A 20,294-nucleotide genomic window follows, 5' to 3' on the forward strand; every position below is an offset into this window, starting at 1 on the left:
TAACCTCAGCTGGCTAGTTTTAGTATTCCTCCAACAAGAGTTTCCCCTTAACCTTGACTGGGCTCCAGATAGTGTTCGTCCGTGAAATGACAATTTTTTCCTTCTTTTCTCAGATTGGGTGAATTCTTTTTGTTTTCCTCCGTTCGACTCTAGAGTAGCTATAAAACTCAAAAACACTCGTAAAATACATAATTCACACGAAAGGTAACAAAGAAAGCATACTAATAGATACTAAACATGATGTATTCTACACCCTATCGAATTCCCCCACACTTAGACTTTGCTAGTCCTCGAGCAAATCAAACTAAAACTTACAACTTCAAAGCGCTCCAGCGCCGTAAGCATCCAAAGAGCTATGAGGACATAAAGTTTCTGCATGCTAGTAATAAAAAATTAGAAATATCAAAGAACATATTCTCATTCTTAAATGTTGAGTGAGAAATAACCACACCATAATGAGAGAACGCATGTTTGAGAGCGGTCAATAAGCATTTCGCCTCGACTTCTGCCTAACCCAAAAGGGTTTTATGTAATTGCACTCAAAAGACGTACTTTTATGGTTCTCACATGTGTGCAGGTAGGAATGAAGATAGAAATCCTGCAACACGATGAATGGTGGGAAGGACAACTTCCAAAATATTTTAAAAACCCACATCTTTTAACATTTTGAAAAACCATTAATCTGACGATCTCTAAGAAAGGAAATCAACCACTATTATCGAGGAAATCAACCACTTTTTTCGAACACCTTTGCTTCCGTATAAGTTTGTAAAATTTGATGATGTTAATGTAAGCTTCATTTTACAGGTTGAGCCATGCCTACAAGTTGGAGATTCTTGATATGTACAAGTGATGGTATATTGCAGACATGCAATACATGATTGCTTCCCTCGAAGAAAAAGACAAGTGTACAAGCATAGTAGGTAACGTGTCCAAAATATCTATATACTTATTAGTGGTCTTTGAATTATTTTGAAAATTGACCTATTAATTTGCAAACAGAAGTATTATTTTCTTAGTATTTCATTTCTATATTCATCGACTGACGATTAATCTTTTACAAAAAAAAATGTTTTTTTAGGTGGGTATTTTAAGTATCCATAAGCCAAATTATGCACACATCTATTGGGAATAATCTAATTCTATGATTTGCATCGCAGAACATCGTAAAACACCAGTTTCCCTTCACCTAAAGCAGCGATATTGAAGTACTGAACTATATTGCATCAGAGCTAGAGATAGCCAGGTTCAAAAAAGGAACTTTTCAAGTTTTTCTTTTCCACTTGAATTTTTGTAGTAGCATATAATCATGAATTGTTACTTGGTTTAAATCCTTAAGCATCAAATGAATTCAGGTGAGACGTACAAAACTAACTCTGAAATTATGAATTAAATAAACATGGGTAAATCTATAGGTCACTATTTATCTAGATTCAATCCAATTTTACTTTATTACACTAATCACACACAGTATCACTAAATCATATTTAGTATGACTTGTTATCGACCTAATTCCATCTAATTTAGTTTAGTTTTACTTTATACCATCAAATCATACTCATTCTCACTGAATATACTCAGTATGGCCGCTTATAAACTTATCTCCATGATATTCAACCCAATTGTACTCGAATTTCACTCAGCATCACTAAATCGCACTTACTTTGACTAATTATTCACGAACTCATTCCAATTAAATCCAAATTGACTGAATTTCCTCAAAATTACTAAATTATACTCGACGTGACTGATTACTCCATTCCACAAAAGTTGCTAATTCATGATCAATATTATGATATTAGCCTATGATCAATGTTATGATATTAGCCTCAGCATAGAAATAGCTACAAAACCAAGAGAAATAGAAATTTCAGATGTCGGTATACTGAAGGCTACAAAACCAAGAGAAATAGCTAATGTACAAAATAAGCTATAATATACAAGGATCGAAACTCTTACCTAGAATTAAGATGTATAATATACCTATACTTCTGATTACAAGAACTTAGAACTTCAACACTGTATAAGCCTTGCTAATTATAATCAAAACCTCATGACACCGCACTGCATGTGTACTCAGCAAGTTTTTAAACAACAAGAAATCACCCATCTCTTGGAAAATTGATTAGGGAAAAAATTTTGCAGAATTTTTTAAACCAAATCATCCACACAATCTGAAACTCCAATCCTCAAATCCATATTCAGTCATGAACAAAAAAGAAACATATCTTTATTGATTTTGAACCGATTCACATGAATCTAATCAAATAACAAATCATAAAATTAACAAAAAAACACAGATCTTCGTACCCAAAAAATCAATTATACTCACCATGACTGATTAATCAGGTATTTCCATAATACTTTAATCAAATTTTCCATAATATTCCCAGAAGATTCCTCGATCATACTTGCTATTGACCGATTATCAACAAATTCAATCCGACTGTGCTCAGTTTTGCATAATTCTAGTGAAACCACTAGTTCATGGTCACTACGAGCGATTATACTCACCATGAATGAATTAATCATGTATTTACATCTAATTTAATCAAATTGTACACAATATTCCAAGAAGATTCCTCGACCATACTTGTTATTATCGATTATCAATAAATTCAATTCGATTGTGCTTAGTTTTGCATAATTCTAGTGAAATCACTAGTTCATGCTCACTACGAGCGATTATACTCACCATTACTGACTTAACCATGTATTTCCATATAATTCAATCAAATTGTCCAAAATATTCCAAAAAGATTCCTTGACCATACTTGCTATGACCGATTATCAATAAATTCAATCCGACTTCACATCTCGAAGTTTACCAAATCGTGTGTGTTTCGGGTTTATGAGAATATTCCCAAGGAATCTTACCCGGAATCTTCTAAAGATCCATCGTTCTTGCGAAGTTTCAGTCTCATAGTAGTCCTCTCCTTGCCAGGTTTCGATCTCGGAGCCAGTTTCACTTCTCGAAGTTTACGAATTCGTGTGTATTTAGGATTTATGAGAATATTCCCATGGAATCTAGACGGAAACTGCTAAAGATCCATCGTTCTAGCGAAGTTTCAGACTCATAGTAGTTCTCTCCTGGCCAGGTTTCGATCTCAGAGCCAGTTTCATTCTCGAAGTTTACGAATTCATGTGTGTTTAGGGTTTATGAGAATATTCCCATGGAATCTTACCCGGAAACTGTTAAAGATCCATCTTGAGAAGTTTCAGTCTCATAATAGTCCTCTCCCGGGCAGGTTTCGATTTCGGAACCAGTTATTTTTCGAAGTTGACGAATTCGTGTGTTTAGGGTTTATGGGAATACTCCAATATAATAATACCCGGAAAATGCTAAAGATCCTTCGTTCTTGCGAAGTTTTAGTCTCATAGTAGTCCACGCCTGCTAAATTGAAAGTCAAAACCCATTTTAGACGTTTACGATTCATAGTTCGTAGTCAGGTTTGAAGCCGAAGCCACAAGAATTTAGAGTTTATGCCTATAATGGTTTTATTGTAATTGTTTGTAATCCAACGAGCCAAATTTAAGAAAATCAAATCACAAGTCAATCTAACAGTGGGAAGCCTTATTTGGTTTACTAAATTTTGTGTTTTCTTCTAAATCTGTATGCTTTGTTTAAAACCAATGGGATTATCCAAATTTTAATCTAACGCCTATAAACAATATCATGCGGATTGTGTGTTTCCCACCCAGACTGCGCGCCTAAATTTGGGAACATCCTTCTAAATTTTGAAAAAAAATTGGTTTCCCAGCCAAACAACCCCCTAATGAGAAGATTTTTGACCATAGACCAAAAATTTCCTCTCATTTCTCTCATTTTTTTCACTCTCTCTGTCTCGTTTTTTCTCTCTGTCTCTGAGACGATTTTCTCCGCAACTTTACCTCAAACCCTAACTTCATCTCGAATCCAACTTCACCTCTAACCCTAACTTCATCTCAAACTCCGATCGATATCTCAAGGAACCCAACTTCACCTCAATCTCCGATACCAAACCCTAGCTTCAACTACGCCGATTTACATCTTAACTCAAATTCAGGTATAAATCTCACCTGTAAAGATGTATATTTCATCTTCTATTGGTTTGATTTCTGATTTGAATTTGTTTTTCATTATCTTCGTGTTTTCCTGATTAGGTTTTATTTTCGGAACCGAGTTAGGGTTTATATTCTGAACCGATTCATATGATTTATTTTGTTTTGTTTGGTTATAGCAAATACCCTTTTGTAGTAAGTTGTATAATCGTCAGTCACAGTATGATATTTTCCTGAAACCATCTTAAAATTTTGTGACTCGGACGAGTCATAACCGATTCATGCTTGTTCTTCAATCTTGTTTACTGACTGTTTGTGTTTTCTGACCTGATTCTTGACATGCAATATGTGAGTTTTGAATTAAAGTTAATATTCTTAACATGTAGTAGTTTGATTTTTGAATAAATTACCAAATTTGTGTTTTCTTCTTAACCCTGTTAACACGATGCTTGTTTTTGATACCACCAAGTGAATCTGTAATTTCCGCTGGTTGGAGTACCGAACTCCTAGCTCATTCTCAACTGAGAAATGCGCAGGGCTTCGGTATCCCAACCAGCGGTGGTCAGTTGCTTGGTGGTCATTAATTCTATGATGCTTAATTGAGTTTATTCCTTTCAATTTTAAGAATGACTTGTTTTTAACATGATAGTTTTAGCACATGTATGAGAAATTTAGTATCCATGTAAGTAAAGTTGATGTAGTTTAAATAATATTACACCAAGTATACTGAGATTAGTTTGTCTCTTAAGTTATTTGTTTTTTGGTTCTTGTTTGAACCTTATTTGTTGTCATAATGGTATGTGGATTGACATGTTAGCCATATGTATCCATGTATGTTAAGCTTTCAATAAGGCTATATATGATCATATTTTTCAGTTCTTGTAAGGCTATATATGTAGCCATGTCTGTTAAGCTTTCAATAACAAGTAATACAGTTTTTCTTGATACATTAGATTTTTGAAATATGATTAGCCATCAAGTGAATCTGTAATTATCGCTGGTGGGAGTACCGAACTCCCGGCTCATTATCAACTGATAATTGCGCAGGGCTTCGATATTCCAACCAGCGGCTGTCAGTTGCTTGGTGGTTATTTTAAGTTTGATTTGTAACATGATAGTTTGTTTTTTTAAGTTTCTCTTCGACTAGAAAGGGAACCCTAAGCTTGATTTTTTATTCAAAACCTAATTTGATTTAATTCTATTAACATGGAACTTGGATTGTGGTGTTCTTACAGGTATAATTCTCAAACTTCGTTCTACTGAATTACAATCTTGTAAGGAATATATTCTCAGTGCTTTTATATCTTGGGTAAAATAGTTCTAGGTTATGAATGTTTTCTTTTGATATTGTGGGTGTTACTCTCCATGATTTTGTTGTGGCCGGTTAATTCCCTAACTTTTCGGCTATTTGAACATTTTTAACATGTTAATTTACCATTTCTTCTTATATCACTCTGATACAGTTGAAACATAGGCATGTGAAGATCACTGGGTATGTTTTTGCTTATAAATTTTAGAACTAGTTGGTCGATCTATACTATAATTTTGCTTAATCATAAATAAAAATTCCTTCAATTTTTACAGGACAAATAAGAGACAGATCTAGGTATTGAACATCATTTCTCAGAAAATATGAGAGTTTCCAAAGGTAATGTATCTCTCCATAATCTTTATTGAAGTCTTATCAAGTTCCGTCGGACTTATTGTTACTATTTTATGTACTACTTACGGTTATTGTGTAGTTTTATTAATCTTGTAAATTGTGACTATCAGGAATTGAAGCATGGTGTTCTGGTAAAACTGAAGAAGACGAAGACAACTATCCCATCTTGGCAGTGGAACTGATATCTACAAGATGCTTGTGAAGTACCTACAATATCACTCTTAGTCATCATTACTCAATGCTTTTTTCAATATTGCATCTGGTACTATTAGCCTTCTCATGTTCTCTGTTTAGTTGATAATAAAATTAGTACATTTATTACATTGCGGAATATTAGTAGGTTTTCACATTGCATTACCAATTGATTCATTGCTAATGATAGGACAGATATCCCCCCCATGACACTACGTAGTTAATAGTTCATTCATCCAATTACCTGCCAGTTTCCTTGATGATATTGTTCTAATTATTCGAAGTTCAATTTTAATAATTTTCTGTTTTTTACTAAGTTGGTTCTTAGTGGCCGCCAGAAATGTTAGTTCACTGATAATGAAGTTATGTTTGTATTCTCCAACGTGTAGTCCATCTTTAATTGCGATTGCTTGTAGTTTTGTGCTAGCTTGATGACATACTACCTACTGTAAATTTCAGGTAGCAGAAGTAAAGAGTTTACATCTTTTGATGTCTTCCACATCTCCAAGATAATACAACAAACTTGAATCCAAAAGTTTCTGACGGCAAACGAGAATTTTTGGATATCTTATTATTCCAAGTACTTTCAGCATTCTATAGAGAAATCTTCATCCGTTTCTTGTCGGCCATTTTAACAGTATGTTGTACGAATTTATCGAATATTGAGGAACTAATAGCTCCCTCCTAAATTGCACTGAAAATTTATGTACTCTGTAACTTGAAACCGGAAAATGTGACTTCGTAGATATGTTGTTCGATTTGGAATCTATGTTCTATTTATTGTCAGCTACTGCTTTGTGTATTTACGTTTTTGATATATATCAAAGGCTTGACCAGCATGTGAACTGGTCAAGGGGTAAATGTAAAACGAGACCAGTGAGCTAACTTGGACACGGTGTCAGCTGTAATCCGTGACCAATGACCAAATTTGGAAACGATTTCATTTAAAATCTCGTGACTAAAGAAATTTCGGTCACGGTGAATTAATGAGACCATATAAACATACTTTTGGTCTCGCAGGCTTTGGTCACAGTTTTCCAAAAATGAAATACCATGACCATTGAGCTTTGGTCACAGTAATATACCGTGGCTAAAGGGCCTTTTCGTACTAGTGATGATTTGTGGTATCTTCCGTGTCCAAAAGGTGAATAATAGCTACATTGAAAACACTTGATGTGTCTCTAGAAATTTTTTAGCCACGGTGCTACAAATTCTTAGTAGCCATAACTTATTAATTGGCCATGTAAAATGTTTACCATGTGTCCAAAAATATAGATGGCCATGGCACATAGATTAAACGTGACTACAAGTCATGTATTGGCCATGCTAAATTATTTTCCGTGTGTCCAAATGATAGAGATGGCCATGGTTAAGAAAAATTAGTGTGACTGCAACTCATAAATTGGTCATGATAAAATGAATTTTACGTGTCCAATTGATGAAAAAGGCCACAGCTATAATAAACTTCACGTGACTTTAAGGTAAACTTTAGCCACATATAATTAAATTGTGTGTTTATAAGGATCCTATGGCCATGGTGATAGTGAAAATGCTTAACTACAAAAAAAATATTGAGTACCATATAGACACGGTTTTAGATCTATGGCCATGGTAAATTATATTTTATAGCCACTTAAAGTTTATGTATCCATAGGGATACCTTTTTGTCTCGGCACCTGATGCCACATTTTTAGAGTGAAAAAAATCCATGACCAAAAGCCTATGGCCACGGTGATTAAGCGTGGCCAATGTGAAGATTTGTACTAGTGTGGTAAACCCAATAAGATTATGGGAAAAAGGTTGTAAATGTTTACTAAGATCACAGAAGTTGTAGAAAATGGTGATTTCTTGTAATATATTTTGCCCTTTGTTTTTTTGGGTTGATGCTAATTAGTTTTAACTATTCTTCCTCTGAAAATTTCGCTATGTCCTGTACTTGAAAAATGCTCTTTGTAGTTTGTAGTGGTTTTTCTGTAAATGATTGGAGAAAAAAACCAAATACCTAAGGAACTCCAGAGAAAGACAATATATCAACTTAACTTCATAGTTTGTTTAAATTTTGATGGCATGTTTCTTTAAATTTTACCTTTTATGTTTTGAAGTCATTTTGATCTTTACACTTTAACTTTATATTATAATTTCTTTTAAGTGTTCACATTAGATAGATAAATAACTTAGGAGTTTCTGTTAAAGTTGACTACTTAACAAATTTACATGCCTACTTGAGTTGTTTGTGTGGATTTTTCATTTGTTAACTTGAAATAATTTTTCGGATTCACTATAAGCTTACCTTTTCCAAATCCTCGATTTTCTTTAATCTCCTTAATTCAAATTTCATAAGAGGCAATATGGGAAAACAAATGTCTAATGCGGCATTCTTCAAGTGATATCGCGTCAATGCATACTTTTAGTTTTCTGTTCGAAGCCATACTTTTCAAACCAAAAAATCGTTTCAGTATTAGGTAGAGGAGAGGTATGATTATAGACCTGCATTAACAGAAGTCTTTCTTGAAAAGTTTGGCAGTGATATAAATTGCAGGATGCTCCAAGTTGGACAATCTTATACCCTCTGACTCATTGAGTTCCACTTTGGATGTGACAAGACCCCGAGTTCTACTTTTGAGTCATTTCTCTACGAACTGCAGTTGGGAAATGGTAGTCAATTAAAAGAATTTTTAGAAAAATCTCGAGTGGATAATTATGCTTCTTTTACTTTAACATTATTTGAATGGGTTTGTAAATTCTGAATGTTGAGTGAGTAGTGATGTTGTAAGCACTAACACTGTAAATTATGAAGCATTAAAAATTAAAATGATAAAAATGCCATAGATAGAGTTTGGTTTGATGTGCTCCCCATGCCATAACCATTTTACGCATTTAGGTCATAATCATTACCCAGTATAAATTCATCTAAACTGGCTAAAAAATTGTGCTACCAGTATACAAGAATTCCCTTTGATAGAAAAAGTATCACGTCACGCCAACTGCATAAGTATATGGTCTCATCTTGCATACCAAAAGGTAACATAAAGGATTAGCGTTTTTAACACAATTTAGTGTAGGCTACCAGCCAACCTAAATAAAGATGAGTAAATAAAAACCAATCACTATGGCAAGAGCGTAGTCAGGGGATGAGAAATGGGTGGCCAAGTCACCAATTGGCACACATTTGAGGCGGTGCAAACGAGAAAATACCGTTAAAAATGAGCTAAAATAATTGAAATTGAGCTTAAAAACCAGCTAGAAGCTGGGTAGGAAACTGCACATCCGTCCTTCCATCTGGCTCTACCCTTGCACTATGGCCCTTGGCTACATTTTGGGGATACTTGCGTTAATAGTGTTAAGCCAAACCGAGTTTTCACCAAACTAAATTGTGTAGTAGGGTTTGACTTTGATCAAAAACACATGATGCTTCAGGGTTCAGGAAAAGGGACAAAGAACATTAAATAGTATTAGGCAGAAAGTGGGTTTTTGCTCCGAAAACTTGGTCTCCCTGCACAATTGATACTTAGTTTGCGCGAGCTAAGCCGCCGCTTACCAGCATTACGGATCTTTAATGCTCCAAAACTATGCTTAATTCTTTTCCGAAATACATTAAATTTATCTAGATTTCAGTATGAGATAAACCATAGTGCTTGCTTTAACGCAAACCTTGCACTTGCACCACAGCACAATGATTCCAAGAACTTTTTAAAGACCCATCTAAAATAGACTTCATAATATCAACGGGCGAAAATGGAAGCGAGTGTCAGTTTATAAGAAAGAGAAGAATTTTATTATTTCTAACGACAAACAAAAACTTGGACCGTTACGGCACGGGTCATATCCTAGTATAATTATAAATAAATAAGTAATATATATATATATATATATATTATAACCTTTGTATTGAAACAATATATATATATATATATATATATATAAAACTTCAAAACAGAATATATTATTAAAACTAATAAATAGAAATAGTGAATGAAAGATAATTTAGAAAATGATTAATAGAAAATTAAAAGGAATCTTCATAATTAAAAGAAATTTAAAACATAGATAACGGGTAGAGATACTTACAAAGTAGTCTTTTATTCCTTAATAGATAGCACACCAAACAACTTCAGATTCACACTCAGAACATGAAAACACTCACAAATTATCACTCTCAAAGTAGGAAACACTCAGAAACTTTCACTCTCAAACTTATAAACAATGACTCTTGAAAACTAAAAACTTTCCCTTTCCCTTTCCCTTAACGGGTATTTATATAGGGGAAAGTTTGCAAGAAACAAAAGAGATAAGATTTTCTTTTTTGAGAATCCTATCTATAATTACAACAACCTATAAGTGGTAGACAAGTGGAAGACATATCTAAGGTGGAAATCTTAGATAAGATTTACCTTTTTTGTTTTTTGGAAAATATTAAACCTTTTCACTTTTACTATTTTGAAGCAAATACGTGTCCTTGATGAATAGTGGAGTCGATCCTGCTTCCTGTTGATGAAAAGTTGACCATTTTTTTTTTTGCCGGAAAATAATTAGAATTTTCCTATCTTCTTCGAACCATTTAAACCCTAAATCATTCCAAAGCAATCATCACCATTTGCATTTAGGTCTTCTGTATTTTCCGATTTTATCTCTTCTTCCTCAAAGGTTTTTGACGAGGACGGTTGGGAACCCAAATCTTCGTTATCAAGTGCCTCCAAAATCTGCTTCTTAAATTCTTCCTTTGACAAGTCCCCGTGCCTATGCTTTAGTGCGGGTATGTGGGTTGAGAATTCCATCGGCATTGAGGTGGTTGATGCCGATACCATAAGCTGAGCTGCAACAAACTGCATGTTAAATGTAGATGGTTGTAGATGTGCTGCATTATATCTATCCCACCATTTGATATATAATTGCCTTTCTAAATAAGGGATATAATCCCAATCAGGATCATTATCTTGTGGAATCGAATAATTCCATCTTAGAATCCATGGGATTTCATACAATATAAAGAACCACTGCATTAATCTTCTTATGTCATAAGATTGGATGTTAGCCTTGATAAACTTATTTAACATATCTACAATATATGCAGGTAAAATCTCCGGGCATGGCCCCCAGATACTTAGCCATGCTCTAAACCAATTTGGTACCTCTTTGATTGTATTGAGTTTAAATCCAATATACCAAGAATGAGAGAATCTCTGAGTTTGATAGCAAAAAATATGTGTCCATGATTTAATATAATAAGTATAATAATATGATCTCGGTTTGATATGGGGGTGATCATTGAATTTTTTTAACCCATGAGGGTTCATTCCCCAATCTCGGTATGATAATACCTTAAGAATAACAAGCTTGGAGAACGCAGGAGGACCATTACCATTACTGTTGGCCGTGTTATGTGTTAAAAGGATAGATCCTGTCTCTATGAATATTGTTTCATAAAACTCTCTAGTTTTACCATAATGTGGTAAAATATGCTCTTTTAAGTACATGCTTGCAACTTCTGCAGGATCTCTGTTAGCATGTTCTGTTTCTACCGCTAAAAGCGGTATTGATGTGGACATTATAAATGCCGACTTTTCTTCTGAAGAAGAATATTGTTTTCCGTTATTTGGGTTTCCTTTAATCATAATAGGATTACTTTTGTTCCTTTTATTAGGAGATGGGTAAGAAAATTGAGGAGCCTTTCCCCTAGTTATCTGGCAGTCCATGCTTCCCCTGCAAAAATTCACGAGTCAAGAAATCAGGTAGAGAATTAGTTTCACCTTTTATATATTCAATTTTGAAATCAAACGCTGATAAAATGGCTTTCCTTCTTGCAAAAATTTGCCGAGAGGCTAAATTTTTAACATCCTTTACCAATACTTCCTTAGCTGCCTGACAATCCACTCTAATAAGAAATTCCTGGTTTAACAAATCACTTTCAAATTTAGTAACACAATGAATTATTGCCAATATTTCTTTTTTAATGGTTGAGTAATTTTGTAGTGCCGATTTCCATACACCTGAGGTATATCTTACTAATTGCTCTTTATTATGAATCCGTTGTTTAAGGATTCCTCCATATCCGACATCTGAAGCATCGGTCTCAACTATTTTGTAGGTTGTTGGATTCGCTATAGTTAGGCATGGAAATCATTTAGCTTTAGCTTTGATTTTTATAACAGCAGTTGTATGCTCACTGCTTCAATTAGCAGGGTTTTTCCGTCATCTTGCATATAGAGGTTTGCTATCCTTAGCTAAATCCTTATAAAAATCTGCTATATAATTTAAGCTTCCTAAGAATCTTTGTAATTGTTTTTTATCCTTGATTTCATCAGGAAATTTATCAGCAAAGGATATAGCCCGTTCTATAGGTATTATAGTACCTTTATTAATATTGTGACCAAGGAATCTAACCTGGGTTTGAAATATTTTCATCTTTTTTGCAGATACCACTAATCCGGCCTGTTTTACTATTTTGAGGAATATTGATAAGTGTTTAAAATGTTGCTCAATTAATTCAGAATATATTAATACATCATCAATGTATACAATTGTAAAATTTGAATAAGAATTAAATATGTTATTCATAATATGTTGAAATTCTGATGGAGCATTTTTTAAACCAAGTGGCATAACACTCCATTCATAATGTCCAAAGGGAACCGTAAATGCAGTTTTATACTTGTCTTTTTCTGCGATTTGAATTTGCCAATATCCTGACTTTAAGTCAAATTTTGAAAATATGACAGCATTATGTAATCTATCTAAAAGATCTTTTTTATTAGGAATTGGATACCTAATCCATCTTAATGCTTTATTCAAAGGCTTATAGTTGATGACTAATCTCGGAACTCCTCTTTCTAATTCAGCTGCTTTTTATACATAAAATGCAGGACAACTCCAAGGAGAGTAACTTTTTCTAATCAAACCTTTATCTAGTAAATATTGAATTTCAGATTTACATATTTCTAATAATCTATTGTTCATTTGAATTGGTCTGGCTTTTGCTGGAATCATTTTTTCAGAAAAATCTGGTTCATAAGGTAATTCTACTATATGTTGTTTTCTTTCCTAGAATGCATTTGGGATTTCAGCACAAACTTCTTTCACTATAAGATCATTAAAATCATTGATTTGTTTTTGGAGTTTTGGGAAATTTAGTTTCTCTTCTATTTGCTTATATTGAATCTCCTCTTTTAAGAAGAACAAAAATTTTTATTTGTGCTTGATTTTTTCTTGAACCTGGTTAATAAATTTTTGCCTAGGTTCAGAGACAAATTCAAATAATATTTGATGTCCCTGAATGAGGGCTTCAATGCCCTTATTGTTAATACTTAACGGGTATAACATATTCAAGAATGGAGTCCCTAATATGCAGGATTGAGATAAATTCTTTACCATGATAAATGGTATCGCTAGACAAATACCATTATTACACACCACAGCATCAGATAATTTGTAATTAATTATCAATTTGTTTCCATCTGCAGTATTAAGAACTTGGGTTGTTTTGCTAAAATACTTTGTGGGAACTAATCCTTCATTTAAGCAGTTTAGATATGCACCCGAATCTATGAGTGCCATAGTTTCAAAACGGTATTCTTTTCCTATGATTAGGGTGACTAAGGTGTATCACTTTTGAGTGATTACTTTATCTATTATATTAATGAATTGCATGTTTTCGATATCCTGGTTATTAGTAGGTAATGTGGAACAAGGTAAAAGAAAGCAATACTAGATTGCTATAAGCAAGAAGAGAAGAGAATTCAAACAAGAAGAGAAAGATAAGTTTTGTGTTTAATAATTTGATTGAGTAATAGATAGCTCTTACAAGACTTAATCTAGCCTTTATATAGGCTTGAAGAATAACTAAACTAGGAAACAGAAAACTAAAAGGAAATCTAAAAGAATCCTAAAAATAAGAAAGACTGAAACTAGGAAACCATGGAAGCCAAACCTCTAATAGGAATCTTCTGGAATTGTAGTATGCCCTGCATCAGTCCCCCCTTCTAGAGTAAAGCTCGTCCTCGAGTTGTCCAAACAAACCAGAAGTTCATTGTCACTTTGAAACGTAAAAATCTCTTGAACATTAAATGTGTTGGAGATATTCCAATAATTTGGTAGATCAATAACATAATTATTATCATTGATCTTCTTTAAAACCTTGAAAGGACCATATTTCTTCATCTTGGTTTTGTTATAAGTACCCACTGGAAATCTCTCTTTTCTTAGATGTATCATCACGAGCTCCCCTTCCTTGAAGGTTTTAAACCTCTTGTGTTTATCAGCATCCTCTTTATATTTAGAATTGGACTTCTCCAGTTTAGATTTTACTTCATTATGTAATTCAGCTGCTTTGTCTACAAAAGAGTCGGCTGCAGTGTTTGTACACTGTATGGTGGGTAAGGCTACCAAATCAAGAGTATGATTAGGTACTTTAGAGTACACAATCTCAAATGGAGTTTTCCCAGTAGAACGATTCACAGAAGTGTTGAAAGCGAATTCCATATGTGGCAATAACACATCCCACTGCTTACTATTATCCAGGCACTTAGCTCTAATCAAATTCCCAAGTGATCTATTAACAACCTCAGTCTGTCCATCAGTTTGCGGATGTGAAGTTGTGCTGAATTGTAGAACTGTGCCTAAGCGCATCCATAAACTTTTCCAGAAATAACTCAAAAATTTGGTATCTCTGTCAGAAGTGATAGACTTTGGAACCCCATGCAATCTTACTACTTCTTTAAAGAACAAAGAAGCAACATTAGAAGCGTCAGTTGATTTCTTACAAGCCACGAAGTGAGCCATTTTAGAGTAACGATCAACTACGACCATAACAGAATCATTACCCCTAGTAGTACGAGGTAAACCAAGTATAAAATCCATACTTATATCAACCCAAGGTGCATCAGGAACTGGTAAAGGAGTATATAACCCGGTATTTTGAATTGTACCCTTTGCTCTCTGACAAACCATGCATTTTTGTACGAACTTTTGTACATCACGTTTCAAAGATGGCCAGAAATATCTTTCTTCAATCAGGGCAATGGTTTTATGTCTCCCAAAATGACCACCAAGACCACTGCCATGTAATTCTCGCATAAGATGTAAACGTAAAGACCCTTGAGGAATACATAATCGATTCCCTTTAAAAAGAAAACCTTCTTGTATAAGAAAATCATCAACCCCATGAGTTTGAGAACTGCATTGATCCCATAGTTTGCCAAAATCTTCATCTTCTGGATAAATGTCTTTGATATAGTCAAATGCATAACTCTCATTACGAATTGTAGTTAATAGATGACTTCTTTTCCTTAAGGCATCAGCAACTTGATTCAATTTGCCACTTTTATGTCTCACGGAGAAAGTGTATTTGTTGAGTGTGGAAAGCCATCGATCATGCATTTTGTTAACTTTAGCAGAAGTATTCAAAAACTTCAAAGCATGGTTTTCAGTGTTGACAAAAAATTCCCTATGTATAAGATAAGTATGCCACTGCTTAAGAGATTGAACAAGAGCCAATAACTCTAATTCATATGTAGACCATTTCTTTTGTGCATCTGAATTATTCTCACTGTAATATGAAATTGGATGACCCTCCTGTGATAATACTGCACCAATACCAACAACAGATGCATCACAATCTATTTCAAAAGGGTTGTTGAAATTCGGAAGTGCAAGAATTGGTGTCGTACAAAGCTTTTCTTTAAGAAGAATAAAGCTTTTATCAATTGCTTCCGTCCACTCAAACTTCTCCTTCTTGAGACAGTCAGTTAAAGGTGCAGAAATAGAGCTAAAGTTCTTCACAAATCTTCGATAGAAAGAAGCCAAACCATGAAAACTACGAACATCACGAATAGAAGTAGGAACTGGCCAATCTTCAATTGCTTGAACTTTAGAAGGATCGACATGAATACCATCAGTAGAAATCACATATGCCAAAAATGTTACTGAAGAAGCCATGAAGGTACACTTCTTCAAATTAACATATAAAGAGTTGTCAGCAAGAACTTGAAACACTTGTGAAAGATGTTGGAGGTGTTCTGGCTCACTGCGACTAAAAATTAGTATTTCATCAAAATAGACAATAACAAATTTACTGAGAAAGGGTTGGAGAACCTGATTCATGAGTCGCATAAAAGTACTAGGTGCACTAGATAACTCAAATGGCATGACCAGCCATTCATATAAACCTTCACGTGTCTTGAATGCTGTTTTCCACTCATCTCCACCTCGAATGCGTATTTGGTGGTAACCACTGCGTAAATCCAACTTAGTAAAAATAATAGAGTCCGACAGTAAATCAATCATATCATCAATACGCGGGATCGAAAATCTATAAGGAATGGTGATGCGATTTAATGCTCTGCAATCGATACACATCCTCCATCCATTGTATTTTTTACTAACCAAGAAGGCAGGACTGGCACAAGGACTGTTGCTAGGTCGTATCAAACCCTTTGTAAGAAAATCATTTACCTGTCCCTGTAGTATCTCATTCTCAGCAGGACTCAAGCGATAGTGTGCTTGGTTTGGTAAAGAGGCTCCAGGAATAAAATCGATGCAGTGTTGAATATTCCGTAAAGGAGGTAATGCAGTTGGTAGTTCATCTGGAAATAAAACATTATATTGAAATAATAAGGGCTTCACCTTTGTAGGCAACTCAATCATAGGATTAGAATCTTCATGGGAATGTAAAGAATGTTGTGGGTGCAAAGGACGAATAACAGTGGCTACGACAGCATCAGTCTGCGCACAAGAGTTTGAAGTGGAATTGGATGGACTAAGAACCTTGATTTTCCCATTATGAACAAAAGTGTAAGTATTCTCGAATCCATTGTGAACCGCGTGAAGATCGTATTTCCAAGGTCTGCCAAGAAGAAGATGGGTTGCCGTCATATTAATGACATCACATAGAACTGTGTCTTCATAACCCTCAAAAGAGAATGACACATAACACTGAAGAGTAATCTTCTGTGCGCTAGAGGCATTAACCCATCCTACAGTGTAAGGTTATGGATAAGAAGTTACTGGTAGTTCAATCTTCTTAACTACGTGATCAGCAATATAATTATCCACACTGCCACTATCAATTATCATCTTGCAGATTTTACCCCCAATATAACATCTGGATTTAAAAATATTGTGTCTTTGAGACTTGCATTGTTGAGTAAGAAATAATGGACGAATCATCCCAACAAACTCGTCGTCATCACCAGGTGAGTCTTCATCTTCGAACTCATTAAGCGCACGAGTGACTTCATTAATGAACTGAGGTTCACCAATCAAAGCATTGAATTTCCGACAATCACTAGACGTGTACCCCGATTGCTGGAATTTATTGCACTTATCTCCATGAAATTTTGCATAAGTATTAGTAGTTCTCTGTTGTGGTGGAAATTTTTGTTCCCTGTTATGAAACCGATTCCCTGTAGTAGGAGGAGTTGGTTGCAGAGAGTGAGACTGCTGACCCGGCTGAAGATCAACTGGATTGGCTAAGATAGGTGTATCCAGAGGTGGAGTATAAGGCACAATATGGCTAGGTTGTCGATGTGAATGGCTAACATCATCATAAGGAGGCATGGGAATAGTCAAAACAGTATCTGGAGAAAAGTTTTGAGATGAATTGGTACCCCTGTAAGTATTTTGATAACGCCCTTGTCTGGATGGATAAATCCTAGAAGAACGAATAAGACGATTTTCTATCTTAATAGCTTGCTGCACAGCTTCGACCATAGTAAAAACTGAATGAGTCATACCATTTTGTATTAATATATTCAGTCCCTTAATGAATCTTGCAACTAACTGTTCTTCAGATTCTTTGAGTTGATTTCGTGCGACCAAATTATAAAAATCTGACACATATTCTTCAACAGTTCGTGCCCCCTGCTGAATGTTTTGTAATTTGATAAAAATTTGCTGCATAAAGTCTCTCGGTAAGAACTTATCCCTGATCAAAGTTTTCATACGTTTCCAAGTACGTATTTTCGGTTTGTTTGCGTTTCTACGATCATCACAGATCTTATCCCACCAAGCTTCAGCTCCTCCTTTGAGTTTGTATGTCACAAGTTTAACCTTAGAATCTTCAGGGACCTCCATGAATTCGAAAAAAACTTCTACCTCAAAGAACCAATCAGTTAGTTCTTCAATACGAAAATTTCCAGAGAAGTTGGGAATATCAGCTTTTAGTTTATATTCTGGTAAAGAACTGTAAGGGTTGTGACCAGTTTTTAAACGTCGTTCTTCAATCCAATTCTTCTCTAGATCGTTCTCACGTTCATCTTCATCATCACTGTCAAGTGCAGGAGAAACTATCTTCTTCTTTGAATGACCTGTGAAACCTTCATACGGTTTCTTAATGTTTAAAGTACGCAATACATCTTCAGGTACTTCATCATTTTGTAAAAACTGAAGTATATCTTCTTTAGTTTTTCCTTCTAAGTCTACAAGCTCAGGCATATCCAAATCTAGATTTATATGTTTTGTAACCTTCAAAAGTTGATTCTGCATGGTTTGAAGCTTGGTATCTCTTAACCCTAATTTGTCCTCCATGGACTTCTCAAGAGCTTCAGTAATGTTTTTTGCCAAAATCTCGGTATGAGATTTGATGAGAGCTTCGATTGCTGCTAGAGTAACTGGTTGAGCAGTCATTTTTTTTTTTTTTGTATACGAAAAGGAACTAAAAAAGGACTGAAAGGTGTTGCGGAAGCGAAGTAAGGTTCAAGTTATAGGATGAAAAAATAAAACTAAGCGGGTGATACCAACTAATGTGGAACAAGGTAAAAGAAAGCAATACTAGATTGCTATAAGCAAGAAGAGAAGAGAATTCAAGCAAGAAGAGAAACATAAGTTTTGTGTTTAAAAATTTGATTGAGTAATAGATAGCTCTTACAAGACTTAATCTAGCCTTTATATAGGCTTGAAGAATAACTAAACTAGGAAACAGAAAACTAAAAGGAAATCTAAAAGAATCCTAAAAATAAGAGAGACTGAAACTAGGAAACCATGGAAGCCAAACCTCTAAGCGGAATCTTCTGTAATTGTAGTATGCCCTGCATCAGTAGGTGATTCTAGTTTATCTATATGTGTAGTAATATGAGCCTGGTAGTTTTGTAAAATTTCATCAAAAGAGTTTTCTTCTTGTGAGTCATACTCACAGTCTACTGGTTTATGAAGTTCCAATATCTGGACTCTTTGCTTAAGACTTCTTAATTCTTCTTTAACCTGATTAACTTCTTCCCTAAGATCATTGACTGATGGTTCTTTTTTAATGTGATAATTTTATACTCTTGCCATTATTTCCTTAAAACTATAAGGTTTGTAAGAAGTTTCGATTTTCTCTTGTTTTGGTGCTCTTTTAGCTACTTCAATATATTTTTCTAAAGCTATTCGCTTTGATTCTGTATTTTCAATTTTATCAATTAACTCTAATATAAAATTTTCTTCATTGGTGAGGACATTAATTCCTAGACTAGATATTTGTTTATGAAAACAATTTTTACAAGAACAACCATCTGTACATTCATCATCCTCCAATCCTGAAATTATACCTGAATCATTTTCTGAGGAGGATGATTCATCCTCTTCAGATAGATCGGAGTCCATTAAGAGGACTTGTTCTAATTGACGTTTGAGACCTTCGTCTAGATTAAGCTCATTTATTTTTTGTTTTGTACGACACTTATTACTATAATGCCCAATTTTTCCACACTTGTAACAGACCGGAAGTGACTTATTAGTCTTTTTATTTAATTGTTGTGACTTATTGTTGTTTTTCCTAAAATTGGGTCGTTTAGATTTCAATGGATACCTATTAGGATATATAGTAGTCTTAGGATTTTTATGGGAAGGTGGTCGAGTACCTTTCTTCCTAGATAATAATGCGGATGGTGTATTAGTGTATCCAAATTGGTCACAAAAATCACCTAACTCTTGCTTGTTAGATAATTTATTCTTTTTTATTTGTCTATGTAGCTTTATGTCTGAGCATAAAGCTAAACCTTCACATACAATTTCGGAAGATAGTTGGCCAAAAGTATATTCGCCATACTCAATACGTTGTTGAATATTTTTTGATATTAGTCTATTTCTAACCCTTTCAGCAAACAGAGGGGGTAATCCTGAGACGAATTTCTCTTTCCAAAAATCAGAATTAGAGGAACAATCTTCTCTGCTAGACAATTTTGAGAAGAATACATCCTTGTACCATCTATAATGGGAGAGGGTAGGACATTTAAGATTAATAAGTAATTCCCTAGATCTTTCCATTTGTTGGCTATTACTTCCTACAAAGTGCAGGCCAATGGTATAAATAGGGTACTAACAATATCTTCCTGAGAGTATTCAGTACCATCTTCTAGCTTGATTGGTTTCTTTGCCATATAAATGCTATATTTTGCCTGGTCGGACATATGGAAATCCCACCATCTTT

At 34.4% G+C, this 20,294-nt stretch overlaps 1 long non-coding RNA gene across 1 annotated transcript; it reads left to right on the plus strand.

Annotated features, from left to right (window-relative positions):
• Nucleotides 1-5,249: 5,249 nt before the first annotated feature.
• LOC113301447 lies at nt 5,250-6,628 on the plus strand. The gene is made up of 4 exons (XR_003336321.1): nt 5,250-5,276; nt 5,626-5,689; nt 5,815-5,966; nt 6,356-6,628. It is a non-coding gene; the product is annotated as an uncharacterized LOC113301447 (long non-coding RNA).
• Nucleotides 6,629-20,294: the final 13,666 nt, after the last annotated feature.

The sequence above is a fragment of the Papaver somniferum genome, chromosome 8 (assembly GCF_003573695.1).
Source record: "Papaver somniferum cultivar HN1 chromosome 8, ASM357369v1, whole genome shotgun sequence".
NCBI classification, from domain to species: Eukaryota; Viridiplantae; Streptophyta; class Magnoliopsida; order Ranunculales; family Papaveraceae; genus Papaver; species Papaver somniferum.